Source organism: Myxocyprinus asiaticus, chromosome 20 (genome assembly GCF_019703515.2).
Source record: "Myxocyprinus asiaticus isolate MX2 ecotype Aquarium Trade chromosome 20, UBuf_Myxa_2, whole genome shotgun sequence".
In the NCBI taxonomy this organism is placed as follows: Eukaryota; Metazoa; Chordata; class Actinopteri; order Cypriniformes; family Catostomidae; genus Myxocyprinus; species Myxocyprinus asiaticus.
In genome coordinates, this window is record NC_059363.1 from 35,336,135 (window position 1) to 35,352,739 (window position 16,605).

Below are 16,605 nucleotides of genomic sequence, written 5' to 3' on the forward strand. Positions count from 1 at the left end.
CATGTGTATGTGTGTCTGTACGTATGTGTATAATTAGTTTTATTTTTATTTTTTATTATTATCTATGTCTTGCTGCTGTTTTTGTAATGTTTTTGTATTGTTGTACACTGGAAGCTCCTGTCACCAAGACAAATTCCTTGTATGTGTAAGCATACTTGGCAATAAAGCTCATTCTGATTCTGATTCTGTGACAAGGAGGAGGGCGTGGCCGGGCTGTAAGGGTTCATGGCCTGCGCTGAATCAGATGATTAGTGGGAGAGCAGATAAATGGGAGCCGGAGACGCCCACCTCCTCATCACAGCATAGTTAAATATTTTGTTTGAAATAAATATGTCAAGCCTTGTCCTTTGATATGAGATCTTTTGAATGAGATAATTTCACCACCCTCTTGTTGGTGTCTGAAATTCAAATTAACTTTGCTACTTTCCACTACCTCAGAGAGGAGGAAAATACATCTACAAATCTATATTTCAAGCATTTCTTTATGCATTCCAAACAGATCAAATTTCATAGAATATGTATGTTTTTAGAGAATTAGTAATTGATATGCAGGAGAGGAGGAATTGCAGTGATAGAATGGGGATCGAAACAATTCACTTCCTCTTTTTATTTATTTATTTATTTATTTATTTTTGGCAAGAAAGAAAAAAGACTATAAAAAATATATGAGACAATGTGAGGGTGAGTGCATGACAGTTAGTGTCTGCTTCCTGAGTGAGATGAATCTAATAGAATGTAAGATGTTTCGAAAAATGACATCACAATGGCTATAAATGAGGCTTTATTGTTTGAGAACATACTACATTAATGTAGCATTTCTGCTGCTGTAGCCTTGTTCTTTTGTTAAAGTTTGATATATAAAAATAATAGGCTATATAAAAAACAGTCAATAAGTTGCTTTAATTGCAGAAATGATGTATATGGAATGTGACTTTTTTTATGCAGTGGCAGGCCTTCCTTATTCATGGAAAAAAATTATTTATGTATTTGACAGACTGTAAAACATGCTAGAATTCAATGCATGTACCCCTACCCCACTTCAAAATAATATACCCAATGACCATTTATTTATTTACTAAAACTGCTTATAATGCGAAACACATCAGCATCCACTCCTTAGTAATTACTGAATTTTTTGAGCACTCAGAATTAATTCATACACTACATATGTCACGGCGCTGGGAAAACAGGACCAATGAGCAGAGGAGATAAATGTCAGTCTTTTATTTAACACTAAGAGCACTCAGCGCCAGCTCGGTCATGTTCAAAATAATGAAGCCAGGAGGGCGAGGAGAGTGTGTTCGTCAGTATGTGTTGTAGTGGAAGTCCAGAAAGATCTGCTGAAGATAGGTGAGACCACCTCCACCACAAACTGTAAAGCAGGGTCAGGGGAAATTAAAATGGGTGCGGTGGAAAACCGCTCTTTGAGTTTAGCAAATGCGGACTCAGCCTGCAGGGACCAACAAAAGTTAGTGCGGGTGGAGGTGAGATCCGTCAGAGGAGCGGCGAGTTGGCAATAGCTCCTTATAAATCTTTGTTAAAAGTTAGCAAACCCAAGAACCTCTGCAAAGCCTTACATGAATCTGGGGTTGGCCACTCAGCGACTGCTTTAACCTTAGCCAGGACCATGCACACTTCCTCGGACGAAACTATGAACCCCAGAAACGGAACCAACTGTGCATGAAACGTACACTTCTCCGCCTTAACAGCTGATTCTCTAGCAGTCGCTGAAGAACCTGCCTGACGTGCCACACATGGTCTTGCATATTCTGGGAGAAGATCAGAATGTCGTCAAGGTAAACGAAAACAAAACGGTCGACCATGTCTCGAAGCAAGTCAGCGCAACCAACTCCACACTAAACAGGAGACAAACGTGAGTGGTACAGCAAACAATCAGGGGAAACGCACGGGATGAAATAGGGTGTGCAATCAGAGGAAGACAGGTGGAGCGTGTGAGAAATCTATTAATCGATGCCTCCCTGGGAGCGATCAGCGTTCCCATGGAAATGCAGATTACGCTCAACAAGTCCACCTGTGAAATACGAGGGAGAGAAAACAAACAACAGAATGAACCGGCAAACGCCGGAGCCATCACAACATAGAACTCTACCGTAAAACATGGGTTATAAAAATTTTTTTAAAAAAAGATCGAAATATGTATGCAATCATAAACAGAACCATGGGAAGAATATTCATATTTGTGTTCGTGGTTAGTTGGTCCATGGAGATGTTGCCCAGTTGTAACTTTTTGGTGTAGAACAGCATTGTTCTATAGGGCATGAACTGGTTTCTGCATGCATACGATGTATGTACAATAGCCAACAAAATACATAGTTTTACATAGACTACATAGTAAGTGTACTTTTGCAGATAAGGACATTTTGTGTTTATTCAAAATGATTTATTTTAGCTCATGAAATAGTGGTGCAGGTGTTGAGCTGTCAGTATATGTGTGCAAATGTTTTGGTGAAAGCTCTTGGCTTAGGATTCCTCCCTCTAAACACTAAATTATTAAATGAGCTCAGCCATAGTAATTATCATAAAGCTGGTTTAGTTTTCTGTACAATTCCACAGTCACCAGGCTCCTCTAGAAAGGTCAAACAAAGCGTGCTATTTTCACCCCATAGGGAATTCTACCCTAGAGGAAGTGTTGTGTTAGTGTTTAGATTTGCCTTCAACACAGCAAAAATATAATTTTCCTTATCAATGTTTTTTGTCTGATTTCCTGTACAAAATATTAAAAATCCTTAAAACATGATAGGCATACATTTAATTGAGAAGCAAACCTGCATAAGATATTACATTTTGAGAGAATATATCTTGATTTTTTTCTTACCCTGTTGAAAGATTTTGTACATGTTTTAAACAATAAAGCTAGCAAAATGTAATGAGGTTTATGTTTAAATGTATATAAATATATACGTCCTTAATATATATAAATATTTATATAAACATATATATATATATATAAATATATATATATATATATATATATATATATATATATATATATATATATATATATATATATATATATAAATGTCCTTATCCGCAAACACACACATCTCCATAGACATAATGATTTTTATACTGTACGAACTATAGATTCTATCCCCTAACCCTACCCCTAAACCTAACCCTCACAAAAAACTTTCTGCATTTTTACATTTTCAATAAAACATAATTTAGTATGTTTTTTAAGTGATTTGAATTATGGGGACACTAAAAATGTCCTCATAAACCACATTTATAGCATAATACCCTTGTAATTACCAGTTTGTATCCTAAAACAAAGTCCTCGTAAACCACTTAAACCTACCCATACACACACACACACACACAATGATTGTTTGCCAATTTCCCAACACAAATATTATTTATTATTATTATTATTATTATTATTATTATTATTATTATTATTATTAATAATAATAATAATAACAATGTTTTTGTATTTATTTATTTTTTTATTTTTTCAGTGAACACAAAATGACAAAACCTTTGTAATGGAACCACATAGGAGTAAAAAAAAAGAAAAAACTTATCAGCTAAAAGAAATATATCACAATCCTCTGGAGCATGTCCCATTGAGCATGTCACAACATTTTTTTCTTCATTTGATTGACTGATATCAGCACTCATGCTTAATACTTAAACATGACTCAAGTACTTTTTAAAAATGATTTAGATTATTGCAATTAACAGTATGGTCACACTGTGACAAATGATGTCATCCATCAATGAAAACTGGAAGGCAATAATAACGAGCCAGATTAATTCATTTCTGTCTCCCAAACAATTGTATGCCAGCTGCATCAGAATGTTTAAGTAAATATGTTTCAGCACAAAAGAGCATTAGACTGTATACATACCAATTTAAACAGTAAATCAGCTATATTTTAATCTCTGACAGTCAGACGTCATGTCCATAATGCAAAGACTATTGACTGGCAGTGTGAGTAATTAAGTCAGAGAGACAATATTGGATCAGGCATGAGGAAGTGCTGACACATCAAAGTGTAAAAAAGCTTTGGAATGGTATGGTACTCCCCGTCTTTTCTCCGGAATCTGCAAAGAAAATGGTTGTTCATTCATTGAATCATTGTGCACAGGGCATTATGTTTTCAGACTCACTCCCAACAGATCCCTTATAATGAGTCCAAAATGTTCTTTGATTTCTGTATTTCATCAACATAGTCAGCTTAGTCTTTATATTTAAATTGTAAAATGTTACTTATAACTCTGTATCAAAACCTAGTGGGCTGTCTAGACAGCATTTCTAAGACATCATGGGCACACTCAAATGCAAGTCTTTTCCAAAAAAAGATTTTTTTAAATTACATCCAATTAAAACGTGCTGTTTTACTATTTGTGTGTGCTTGGTATTTTAATGATTATCAAATATTCACATTGTTAGCTTATCAACATACTGACGTCAAATTCTATAGTAATCAATTGTGTGCTCAGTCTCCTGCATGCTATTTGTGTGGCATGTGGAATTGGTGCCTATGAAGAGTACTCCAAATCAGTATTATAAGATTCTATCTCAGTTATGATTCACCCTAGTAGGTAGCTGCCTATTGGCAGTAGACAGGAAGGTAGCTCACAAGGTTTCTGAAAAAATCTTTCTGTGTATATATACTGGTCCTTAATCTTAAAATTCAGCCTACTGCTCCAAAAATATAAAATCTTAAATTAAATGCACTGTGTAGGTTAACCATATGGTAAAATCACAATCGCGGCCCCAATCTAGAGGACACACTGTCACTTCAAACTGATTGACTTACATGTGGAGAGCCACTAAATGCCATTTATTAGATAATTAATGTCTGACCTGGATGAGCTTTGATTTTATTGATTTGGCACGGTCTGATTGTGTTTTATTGATGCGCTACCATTCCAAAAACGTAGTGACCAGCTGAGTATGTGAAGCTTGAGCACTTATTGAACACAGTGACTGAAGGGAGAATGTTAAAACAACATGCCACCATTCGCGATTTGATCAACAGCATGAAAAAGACAGATTTACATTTATGCTTTTGACACATGCTTTTTTTTTAAGTGCATAGATTGTAGTATTGAGGTATTTTGTCAGTTTATTGGGGCAAATTAGGGTAAGCTGGGAAGTCTATGTTAAATTCAACATGAAATCAAACCTTATTGATACTGTTTACTTGTATGTTTCTGGTCTTATTGTGCACGATTAATAGGTTCACGTAATTACAAAGAATAAATTGTATTCTTCATAATCTTTCATTAAAATGTAATGACTTGCACCACCTCCTTTTTGGCCCTTTTAACCTCTCCCCTCCAACCACCTGTCATATAGAGCCCACTGTTTACAATTCAATCCATTCCCAGTTAATATAATCCAGTTCTGACCTATATTTTTTGCTCTTTTTTGATATCCTGTTTCACTGTGAAACATGTCCATGACTGAAGTAAAATCGGCTGCGAATGCAATTTCATGTTCAGGTCTTTACTTTGTTATCGAGGTCTCATTTGTTATTCTGAAGTGTTGGGCAAACAACCAGAGTACATTTCAGAAGTCAAAAATGTGTCTACTAAGATTAAGAATCAATTGCTTCTAAGAACACTAGTAGAGCAGCAATATGATACAGATGCAAGTGAAAAAGGCTCAAACTTCGAAGTGGTTCTGATGTGAAAATGGTTCTCAGTTCATTATTGCTATAGAGCAGACAATGTCAACAACAGCTTTATAGTGATTACTGATTACAGATGAAGCACTGACACAAACCCAGGACAGCAGTAGTTGCACATGTTAGCAAAGCACAGGAGTTGGTCATTATTGTAATAGAGCCAGCTATTATCCCAGAGCTCTGTTGGATATGAGGCACTCTACCAGACAAGGCTGCCTAGGACATCCAGACAGGAGGAGGAGATGGAAACAAACACAGCTAGATGTCACGGGTTTGGGGAGAGGAAGGACCCAAATGCAGAGTTGAAAAAAAAAAAAAAAAACACTTTATTAATTAAACAAAATCCCATGAGGGGGAAAACATAAACTACCCCGGCCAACCGGACCACACAGGAGGGTGATCAGGGTAAACAGAATTCTAGCACACATGCAGAACTGACTAGAGAACAAGACACAAGGCGAACTGGCACTGGACAGCAAACACGAGGAGACTTAAATAGGGAGAGAAATCAAGAGGGTTAATAACAAACAATGAAACAATAACAAGCAAACAAGGAGGCATGGTGTGATGCCAGACTGAGAAGCACGCAGCGCTACAGAAATAACAATGAAGCCGTGTGCTCTCACAAGCAGGCAAAACAACCGATTGGCATGAGCGCACATCGCCGAGACAATGAGGCGATATACACCCATGCCAATTGACAAACAAGACGAGAACAGACACTTGTGTGAGATTTCGGCCACACAAACACCTGATATTTTACCGAAGTAACCGAACCTCAGCACAAACACGAAGGCAACTCGCGTCCCGGACGTGTGGCGCAAAGCGAGCGCAACGCGCATTAGTGGACTCGAGAGACAGACAAGGATAATTGACATGAGTGCATGCAGCCAAGAAACACAAGTGCGATGCACCCACGTCAATGGCAAACAGAAGAGCGCACAACAGGGAATACATCAGAAGCCACGCGCTCACACAGAGACAGACATGGGCGGATAATGCCACGGCCCTGTCAGACCAAAACCCAGACTGACAGAGAGACAGGGCCATGACACTAGATGATTCCAGCTGCCACACGCCTTGTAATACAGACAGTTTTAAATTTACTTAAGTGGTTTTGCTTTACTGTCCATGATTTATGGTTTATGTTTTGTAATTATTGCTATCAACTTGAGGTATAACTTAAAGGGTTAGAATGACAATTCTGTCATCATTTACTACCTCTATATATTCCTAAAACCATATGAAACTTTGAAGAATGTTCACTCTACTATTTCCATATAATAAAAGGATATGCTGACCAGGGGCTGTCAAGCTCCAAAAAGGATAAAAACAAAAAAAACAAAACAAAACTCAAAAGCATGATCATGTAGATCAGCTGTTAGATCATGGTGCTAAAAATGCCAAAGTCATTGGTTTGATTCCCAGGGAACACATAAACTGACTAAATGTATTCCTTGAATGCACTGTAAGTCACTTTGAATAAAAGCATCTTCCAAATGCATAAATGTACAATAAAAGTAGTCATACAATGCCAATGTCAACAAAAGGCATTGGTTCTTGTGTGTCCCATAACTGAATGTGATGCACCAAGTTTGAATATGCAGAAGCATATTTCGTGTGTTCCACACACAGAGCTATCATATGGCTTGGAAAATAGCACATAATTTAAATGGACTGCATTTATGGTGTTTGTTTGTGTTTTTTTTTTTTTTTTTTGTCCTTGTTGGGGCTTGACAGCCCCTGGTCATTAAATGAAAATGCATATCGAAAAGGCTTTTTGTTGTATTTTTGGAATGCTAAATGCATTTTGCAATCTCCTTGTGTGTTCCACAGAATGCCTTGTGGGTTTGGAACGAAATGAGGGTGAGTTACTGATTATGGCCAAATGAGAGTTTTCATTGTTTGGGTAACTGTTCTTTCAAACTATTTAAGTTTATTGCTTTAAAAATGTGTAACTGTATGGAAGGTGGATTTATCAAAGAAGCATTATTATTTTCAGATTATTTATCAGTACTTGTTGTAATTCCCTATGGATTGTATCCTGTTCATCTCTTACCAATTCCTTGTAGTCTTGAGTATTTGCTTTCTGTACATCTGTTATGAATTGTTTTCATACATCAAACTCTAAATATGATTGTCCAGACTCCAGAATCCTCTCCAATTAAGGTATTTTCAGCACTGTCATGCTTTGCATTCGTTATATTGTGTAAAATGATTTAAACCAACCTGGCCTGCTGAGGACATCAGTTGTCCTGTGGCGGAGCCACAGGAGGAGCAGAGGTTTGTGTTTCAGGAGGAGGATCCGGAGGTGGAGCGGGCGGAGCAGCAGGAGAAGGAGTCTCTGGGATAGAGATGGAACCACTGGATTTTGAGTCTCACGAGGAGGAGCCAGAGTCAATGCAGGTTGAGCCACAGGAAGAGCAGGGACTTGAGACTCAGGAGGATAAACTGGAGTGGGCAGAGCCGCGGGAGGTGGAGCCACGGGAGGAGGAGTCACAAGATGAGCAGGCGGAGTCATGGAAGACTCAGAAGCCATAGTCGTAGAAGACTCAGAGGGCGGAGTCATCGTGGTCAGGACCACCAGCAGTGACTGGGGAACGACCTCCGTGGTCAGGAGTGCCGGCAGTGACTGGGGAATGACCTCCGTGGTCGTGAGCACTGGCAGTGACAGGAGAGTAGGAGCCCTTCTTCTCCTCTTCCGCTTCCGGACAGCCATGAGCACAGCTGTGGGAGGCTCGAAGGGCGGAGCCATGGGAGGCTTGAACAGGTAAGGGAAAGGCCAACACAGAGCGACAGCGAGAGAGAGAGAGGAGAGAAAAAGAAACTCACTCACCGGTTCTCTGATGCGCCATCGTGTGGTCCTCGATCACTCCTCCTCCTCTCTCAAACCTCTGACCCCCAGTGGACAGAACGCCCCTCTGCATTTCTGGCGGCCTGTGGGGACACTCCTCTGCTCCTGGCAGCGGCCCTACCACTCCAGGTGGTCAGGGAGTCGATTCCCTCCTCCCCTCGCGGATGGTGGTCTTCCCTCGACCCCTCTGCATTTCTGGCGGCTAGCAGGGCATTCCTCCACCCCTGGCAGTGGCTTCATCGCTCCAGGCGGTCGGGGAGTCCAGTCCCTCCTCGCCTCACAGACGGCAGCCGTTCCCCGTGGTCAGGCTAATCCGTCCCCCGGCGGATGGCATCGGCGCTCCCCTGGGTGTATGACAGTGTCGGGAACTCTACGATGGGCATTCCTCCTCCTTCCCGGGTTTCGGCACCAGTGTAAAGAGGTTAGAGGGAAAGGAGGAGGCGAGAACTGGCTTGACAATATAAATAATAGTTTAATAATGAACTTAAACAAAACGCACAAACAGGGCAGCTGCCTGTAGTTCTCTCTCTCTCTCGAACTGCTGTCTCCGGTCGCCTTTATCCCTCGCTCACCTCATCAGGCTGATTGGGGTCCGGGTGTCCAAAATTCCAGCCCGGCCCCGCCCTCCTCCACACTACAGCCTCCTATTGATTGAAGTTTGTTCTGTGGAATATTTCTTGCAAAACATTGAAGTGATTAGGGCATTTTTTGCATTCATGTAACAGCCGAGTTGGCCTGACTCAAGGAACATTCACTTGACTGTCCGAGGAAACTGGGCACCTTTTTTGTTTCTTTTTGTGCTGGTTCCGCCTAGCGGCAGGATTTTGTTTTGTAGAGGAACACACCTTCGGAACAGTTATGTGGATGAATCTATACGTCTTTGTGTTTATCCCGCCTATTGGCTGGAGTTTGTTTTATAGATTTTTTTCTGTTGTGTAATTCTGTCTCACAAAATTTGTATAGAAGCACCGGACTTGAGCAATCCGATGGCAAAATTGTTGCGTACATGGCCTGTTTGAGTTTAGAGGGATGTACGCCAGTTGGCGCTGTCGTGCACAGGGTTAATGCACACGTTTTTCTTTTTTCTGTTTGTTTGGTTTGGGGGTGGGGAGTTCGGGGTTTGACTGTTGCACTAATGTTGGAAGGTGGTCTTTATAATTTTATTTTTGACACACAATCTATTTTTTCTAATATGTCAAAATGTCAAATGTTAATATGAGTGGATTGTCTCTCTCCACAAAGAATGTGAATGGGTTGGGGCACTCCATAAAAAGAAGGAAGGTTATTTCTTTTCTTAAATGTAAGAAATATGATATTGTGTTTCTTCAAGAAACGCATCTTTCCCCACAGCCTGATAAGTACGCATCTACAATTCAAATGTCTCAAACAGAATAATGATAAATAAGGAAGCGTCATTATTGATTTAGCAGAAATTCAGGGGCAAAGGTTGATTTTGGCTAATATTTACGCACCTAACGCTGATGATCAGGGCTTCTTTATAGATCTTGAAGGGATGTTGCAAGCCGCTGGCACCCCTCATGATATAATATTGGGAGGAGACTTTAATCTTTTGATGGACTCAGTCCTTGATCATAGTGAAGCAAAAGTGTGCATGCCCCCTAGAGCAACATTGACACTTGGGAGGCACTTAAGGCAGTTCTTAGGGGTCGGATTATACAGTATAATGATGATTGGTTCATTCATCATTCCTATCCCAAAGAAACCAAAAATCACAGGACTTAATGACTACAGAGCTGTCCCCCTGACATCTGTGGTCATGAAATAATTTGAGAGACTGGTGTTGGCCCACCTGAAGTACATCACTGGACACTTTCTAGATCCCCTACAATTTGCTTATCGAGCAAACAGGTCTGTGGAAGATGCAGTCAACATGGGATTGCATCATATCCTGCAACATCTGGACAGACCAGGGACATATGCAAGGATCCTTTTTGTGGACTTCAGTTCGGCTTTCAACACCATCATCCCAGCTATACTCCAGACTAAACTACACCAGCTCTCTGTTCCCACGTCTGTCTGTCAGTGGATTACCAGCTTTTTGATGGACAGGCAGCAGCTTGTGAGACGGGGAATTCACTTCCAGCACCTGTACAATCAGCACTGGTGCCCCCCAGGGATGTGTGCTCTCCCCACTACTTTTCTCTCTCTACACCAATGACTGCATCACCAAGGACCCCTCTGTCAAGCTCCTGAACTTTGCAGATGACACCACTGTCATCGGCCTCATCCGAGATGATGATGAGTCTGCATACAGTAGGGAGGTTAAACAGCTGGCTGTCTGGTGCAGTCAAAACAACCTGGAGCTGAACACACTCAAAACAGTGGAGATGATTGTGGATTATAGGAGGTACACCCCAACACTGTCCTCCCTCACCATTCTAAACAGCACTGTGGCAGCAGTGGAGTCATTAAGGTCCTGGGCACTACCACCTCACAGGACCTTAAGTGGGAGACCCACATTGACTCCATTGTGAAAAAGGTCCAGCAGAGGTTGTACTTCCTTCGCCAGTTGAGGAAGTTCAACCTGCCACAGGTGCTGCTGATCCAGTTCTACTCAGCAGTCATTGAGTCTGTCCTCTGCACTTCAATAACTGTCTGGTTTGGTTCATCTATGAAATCGGATATCAGAAGACTACAAAGGAAAGTTTGGACTGCTGAGAGGATTATTGGTTGCCCCCTGCCCTCCCTTCAAGGACTATACACTTTCAGAGTGAGGAAAAAGGCTGGAAAATCACTCTGGAACCCACTCACCCTGCCCACTACCTTTTGGAACTGTTGCCTTCTGGCCGACGCTTCAGAGCTCTTTGGTTGAGACCAACACCAAGCAGGAACGGAGCTGGATCTGGCAGGCTGGTAACAAGCCATGAATCCTGGATATGAATCCCAAGGTTGAGACATGGAAACAAACAGAATAATATTAGCATAGATGCCATTCAATTTTAAGCAGAGTTATAGATCAAGATGAATGTTTCTGTTTCCGGCAGACCTAACTAAAGCAGCCTAATTGTGAGTTGAAGGATAAATTAGGTGTATGCCTGGCTAAATAGATGAGTCTTTAGTCTAGACTTAAACTGAGTGAGTGTGTCTGCATCCCGAACAGTGTTAGGGAGATAATCCTATAGTTTAGGAGCCAAGTATGAAAAGGATCTACCTCCTTTTGTGGATTTTGATATTCTTGAAATTATTAACAAGACAGAATTTTGTGATCATAATGAACATGTCAGAATGTAGCATGTTAGAAGGTCACTTAAGTACTGTGGAGCTAGACCATTCAAAGCTTTGTATGTAGGTAACAGAATTTTAAAATTAATGTGAAATTTAAAAGGTAGTCAATGTATTGACAATGAAATTGTGCTTATATGATCATATTTCTTAGTTCTAGTCAGCACTCTGTCAGCTGCATTTTGAACCAACTGAAGTTTATTTATTGAACTTGCTGGACATCCTCCCAGTAATGCATTGCAATAATCTAGTCTTGAAGTCATGAACACATTAATTAATTTTTCAGCATCAGCAACAGAGAGCATGTGTCGTAATTTAGCAATATTTCTCAGGTGGAAGAATGCTGTTCTACAAACATTGGACATTTGATTTTCAAAGGACAGTTTGGGATAAAATATAACACCCAAGTTATTTGCTGAAGAAGATGACATAACAGTACATCCATCGAGAGTCAAATTATATTTTAGTGGCTTATTTTTAGAGGTTTTTGTTCCAATCATTAGTACCTCTGTTTTGTCGGAATTGAGTTGAAGGAAATTTCTGGCCATCCAATCTTTGATTTCATTGATACACTGCTAATTTGGAGAATTGTGAACTTTCGTTGGGTTTAGAAGAAATATAAAGTTGGGTATCGCTGGCATAACAGTGGAAACTTATACCATGATTCCTGATAATATCTCCCAGGGGAAGCATGTATAAGGAGAAAAGCAGATGTCCTAAAACTGATCCCTGTGGCACTCCATACTTAACTTTTGTTTGATTTGACAATTCCTCGTTTACACATATGAAGTGGTAGCAGTCTGATAAATAGGACCTAAACCATGCTAATGCAAGTCCACTAATGCCAACATAATTCTCCAGCCTATTCAAGAGAATGTCATGATCTATCTTGTCGAAGGCAGCACTAAGGTCTAAAAGCACTAGAAGAGAAATGCAGCCGTGATCAGAGCAAGTCATTTGTAACTCTGATAAGTGCAGTCCCTGTACTGTTATATGGCCTAAATCCTGACTGAAACTGTTCATATATTCCATTTCTCTGTAGAAATGAACATAGTTGGGAGGACACTACCTTTTCTAGTATTTTTGACATAAATGGTAGATTTGAAATCGGTCTGTATATGCAATCACATGCAGGTACTATAAGTACAATGTTACTACCCTGCACATACAGTACACAATACGTACATTGTTTCAAATGTATTTTTTTTTTCTTAATTCTTTCAATGCAAGTACATAATATTCAAAGAAATTTAAAGTGGGTCCAAATTCCATTTACTACTTGCTTTTTGTGGGTGGTAATCATGCAGCATTAATTTTGGCAGGCAAATGGCACTCTTTTGTGAATAAGGTGCAATGTATAATAAGCCTTAATAAAAGAAGGCATGTTTGTACAGAAAAGAATGACAATGTGCAATTTTCACACATTTAATATCTGGTTGTGGGTGGGTAGCGAAAAAATACTTTTTTTGTGCCGAAATAGCAGGAGCAAAAGTGCCACAACTAGTGAATTGGAAGCTGTAATGTTTTTGGTGTCCTGCATTTCTTAGATTTTCTCTCATCAGTCTGCACAACTCAAGCCCAAAGAGCCAATTACACACATCATGATGGCAACTGACCATAAACGAATGTGACTGCTACAGGTCAGTGTCAGATACAGATCATCTCCCTGTCAAAGTAAACTGAAAGACAAACAGACGTAGCTGCGCTTTCACTTTACCGCAAATTACAGCAAAATCCACTGCAAAGGGAGGGGTAAGTTCATAATCAGATTAGGGGATATTCAGCATGCTTGATAACTGCATTAGCACACAACCTGCAGACGTAACTACATCACCAGGGTAATACCAGCATTCAGCCTTTCATAATCTCATTCTGCCTAAAGTAGGAGAGCCGAGCTGTTAAAGCCAGTTGATTGGGTTAATCGCTATCATTTTCAGCAATTCAATGAGATTTCAAATGAGTTCAATGAGTGATGCGCCAGTCGGCTCTATCCCCAAGGAAATCAAAAACAAATCGAACATGATGAGAGGATCAAAAGCATCATTCAGCCATCAAAACTGTGAATCCATCATCCATTCAGAAATCACAATCTGAGTCTCACATATGTATCATTACATAAGACTCCTTGTACATCTATATCTCTATTCAAACTTGTTTAGTTTTCTAAATTACGTCTGAGTTGCAATTATTTTACACAGATATCACTGTGATTTCATGTACTGATTCAGATGGTATTAGGTCCTCTATAGTTATTACTAAGATGGGAATGTCTGTTGTCTGAATGTGGGCGTTACGGAAGGCAATGTGCTCGGCAGAAAACCGGCATGTTTAGGAAAGTTTCGGTACCCTAGGATGGGCCACATTATACAGACTCACATATGAGCGCCATCTCTTATCAGACATTTTTTAATTGGTTCGACCATGTTTACCTTCCTCTGTGGTGCGACTGGAAGTGAATTGCTTCAGCAGTATGGGTGATTCGGGTTCAGATCCAGTGTTGAAACCAGGAAGTAATTGTGTTTGCACAATCAGTGATGAATGCTATTCAAAGGTTGAATATTTCTGTCTAATATTACATTTTTACTCCACTGATGGATAGGTTTATGTTTGAGGGTTGGGTTGAGGGAACAGTTTATAAAACATGCATTCCTCTTCACTGTATTACAGCCTGTACATCTGAAAACAACACTCTTCACAACTCGCTTTTGGCGCCTCTCCGTGGACATTACACCCGGAAAATGGAGCTCACCATGACCATACGCACAACGACACTTACCGTTTTGGCCACTGAGGGCAGTGTTATGCATTTTAGTAAGCACAGATCGATTTCAGGTACCAACTGTTTCCAGTTTCCCTGTGAGATCAGTCTGAAAATAGAGTTAGTATTTTAAACTTTGATTTTGACATGCCACCAAAGCATGTTGTCGCATCACTGCAATAAGTATCAACCTTTGAACAGATTATTTGGTGAGGAGATGGTTGCAACATTTCTCTATGCCAGACACCAAGAAATAAACAAAAAAGCATTTTTTTTTTTTTTTAAGTAAATGGTCACTTTTTACTGGAAACATGGAAATAAGCATGTTACCTGGGTATCTAGACTGATCAATAATCTGAACCATGTAAATTTGTCAATCATCAACAAACAAATGATTTTATCTGTTTTATTTTTAGTACACCGCCATCTATTCCTATTTCCCAGTATAAAAAAAAGCTAAATTAAAAATAAAAATAATCATAAGCCTGAATATAATATTATATGTTGCTTTTTTCCAACTCCAAAATAATTTGTCACTGACACACTTCACCTCATTGTCATATACTTTAAAGTGTATAATTGTGTTGTCAGTTGTGTTGAAATGGGCCACACAGAACTGATAATACATTTCCAAAAGACAGACTTGAATTAACATCTTATCCTTTAACAAATTAACATTTGCTGTTCACCAGTATTGAATTATACAGTGGATGAAAATGATTGATTTGAATGTGAAGAGATGAATGGACGAGGCCATACCATCCATCACAGAAGAGAATCATTACAAACATAATTCTCCTCCAAACAACACATAAACAATGGGAGACAACACAGATGAATACAAGTCAAAACCACTGTCAGAATTCACTCCATCTCCACCATTACTCCTCTTCCCAGTTGTTTACTCTTTCAAACATTCTTTGGATGTGGTGCGCTTTATAGATTTTGTACAGATGCTTCTCTCTGACTTTGAAAGGTTAAAGCCCTTCTCTGAAGCTCTGGCTCTGCTAAAGAGCTTTGACAACCCCAGTCCAGACCCCCCATTAGGCGGCTACACTGCTCAATGTCTCAGCAAGATGTTCAGCACTAAACTACATCTATATTTATAGCAAATGTCTATTAAGGAATCCAATACAACCACCTAAACATTGAGGAATTCTCTTTTGAAGGCGTCTGTTTAGCCGGTAGGATGTAACACTTCTTTGAGGAAATAATGCATGATGAAATGATAGGAACAACATTCATATCAAGCAATCAGATTTAAGGTTTAGGGTTGGGGTTGGGTTTGGGGCTTCAAAAATATTTTTCCCCTGTTTTTTCTGTAGTAAATAGTTTGGGTTAGTGTTGGGGTTATGCTTATTTTTATTAGGGTTGCCAACTGTCCTGCATTACCTGGGACATCATGTATTTTGGGATTACCTTTTGTTCTGTATTTAAGCACTCAAAATGCTCAACACATCACATACTGTAGGCATTGTGACACATATTGCAGCAGCAAAATGCTCCTACCCCTCAGTCCCCACGGACAGATGGCAGCATCCCATATTTGGGTGCTGAAAATGCTCAAGTGTCCCTTATTCGTGTGTCAAAAAGTTGGCAATTCTACTCTCCATTCAACTCGGTAAGTCAGAATTTTCAGCTACCTAATTAGGAAAAGAGAATAGAACATCACTTGAAGTCAGACTTTCAACTTGGAAGCTTGCAGAAATCCAAAGAAATAAACATTAAATTTGCAGAGATGCAGGTGCATGACATCATGTAAGCATGGTGGCACCCAGGGAGATGCATGCAGTTAATAATAAACATTCACTTTAAAACAAATATAATGTATCCATGAACGACCTGTTCACCAAAGGTTTGCAAAAACAGTTGTGTAAAACTGGGTAAAAGATCCTTTCTGTTGGTAATCGTACACCTGCGGAACAAATGAATGCATTGTGTAGCATTGTTCATCTTCTGTAATTTGATTGCTAAGAGACTTTGTTGACAACTGGACAACTGCAAAGCTTTTGGTAGCATTGCCAGCTTGTTTCCTTTTACATCATCCTCTGAGCATTGAGCAATGCAACAAATGTCCCACATACAACTTA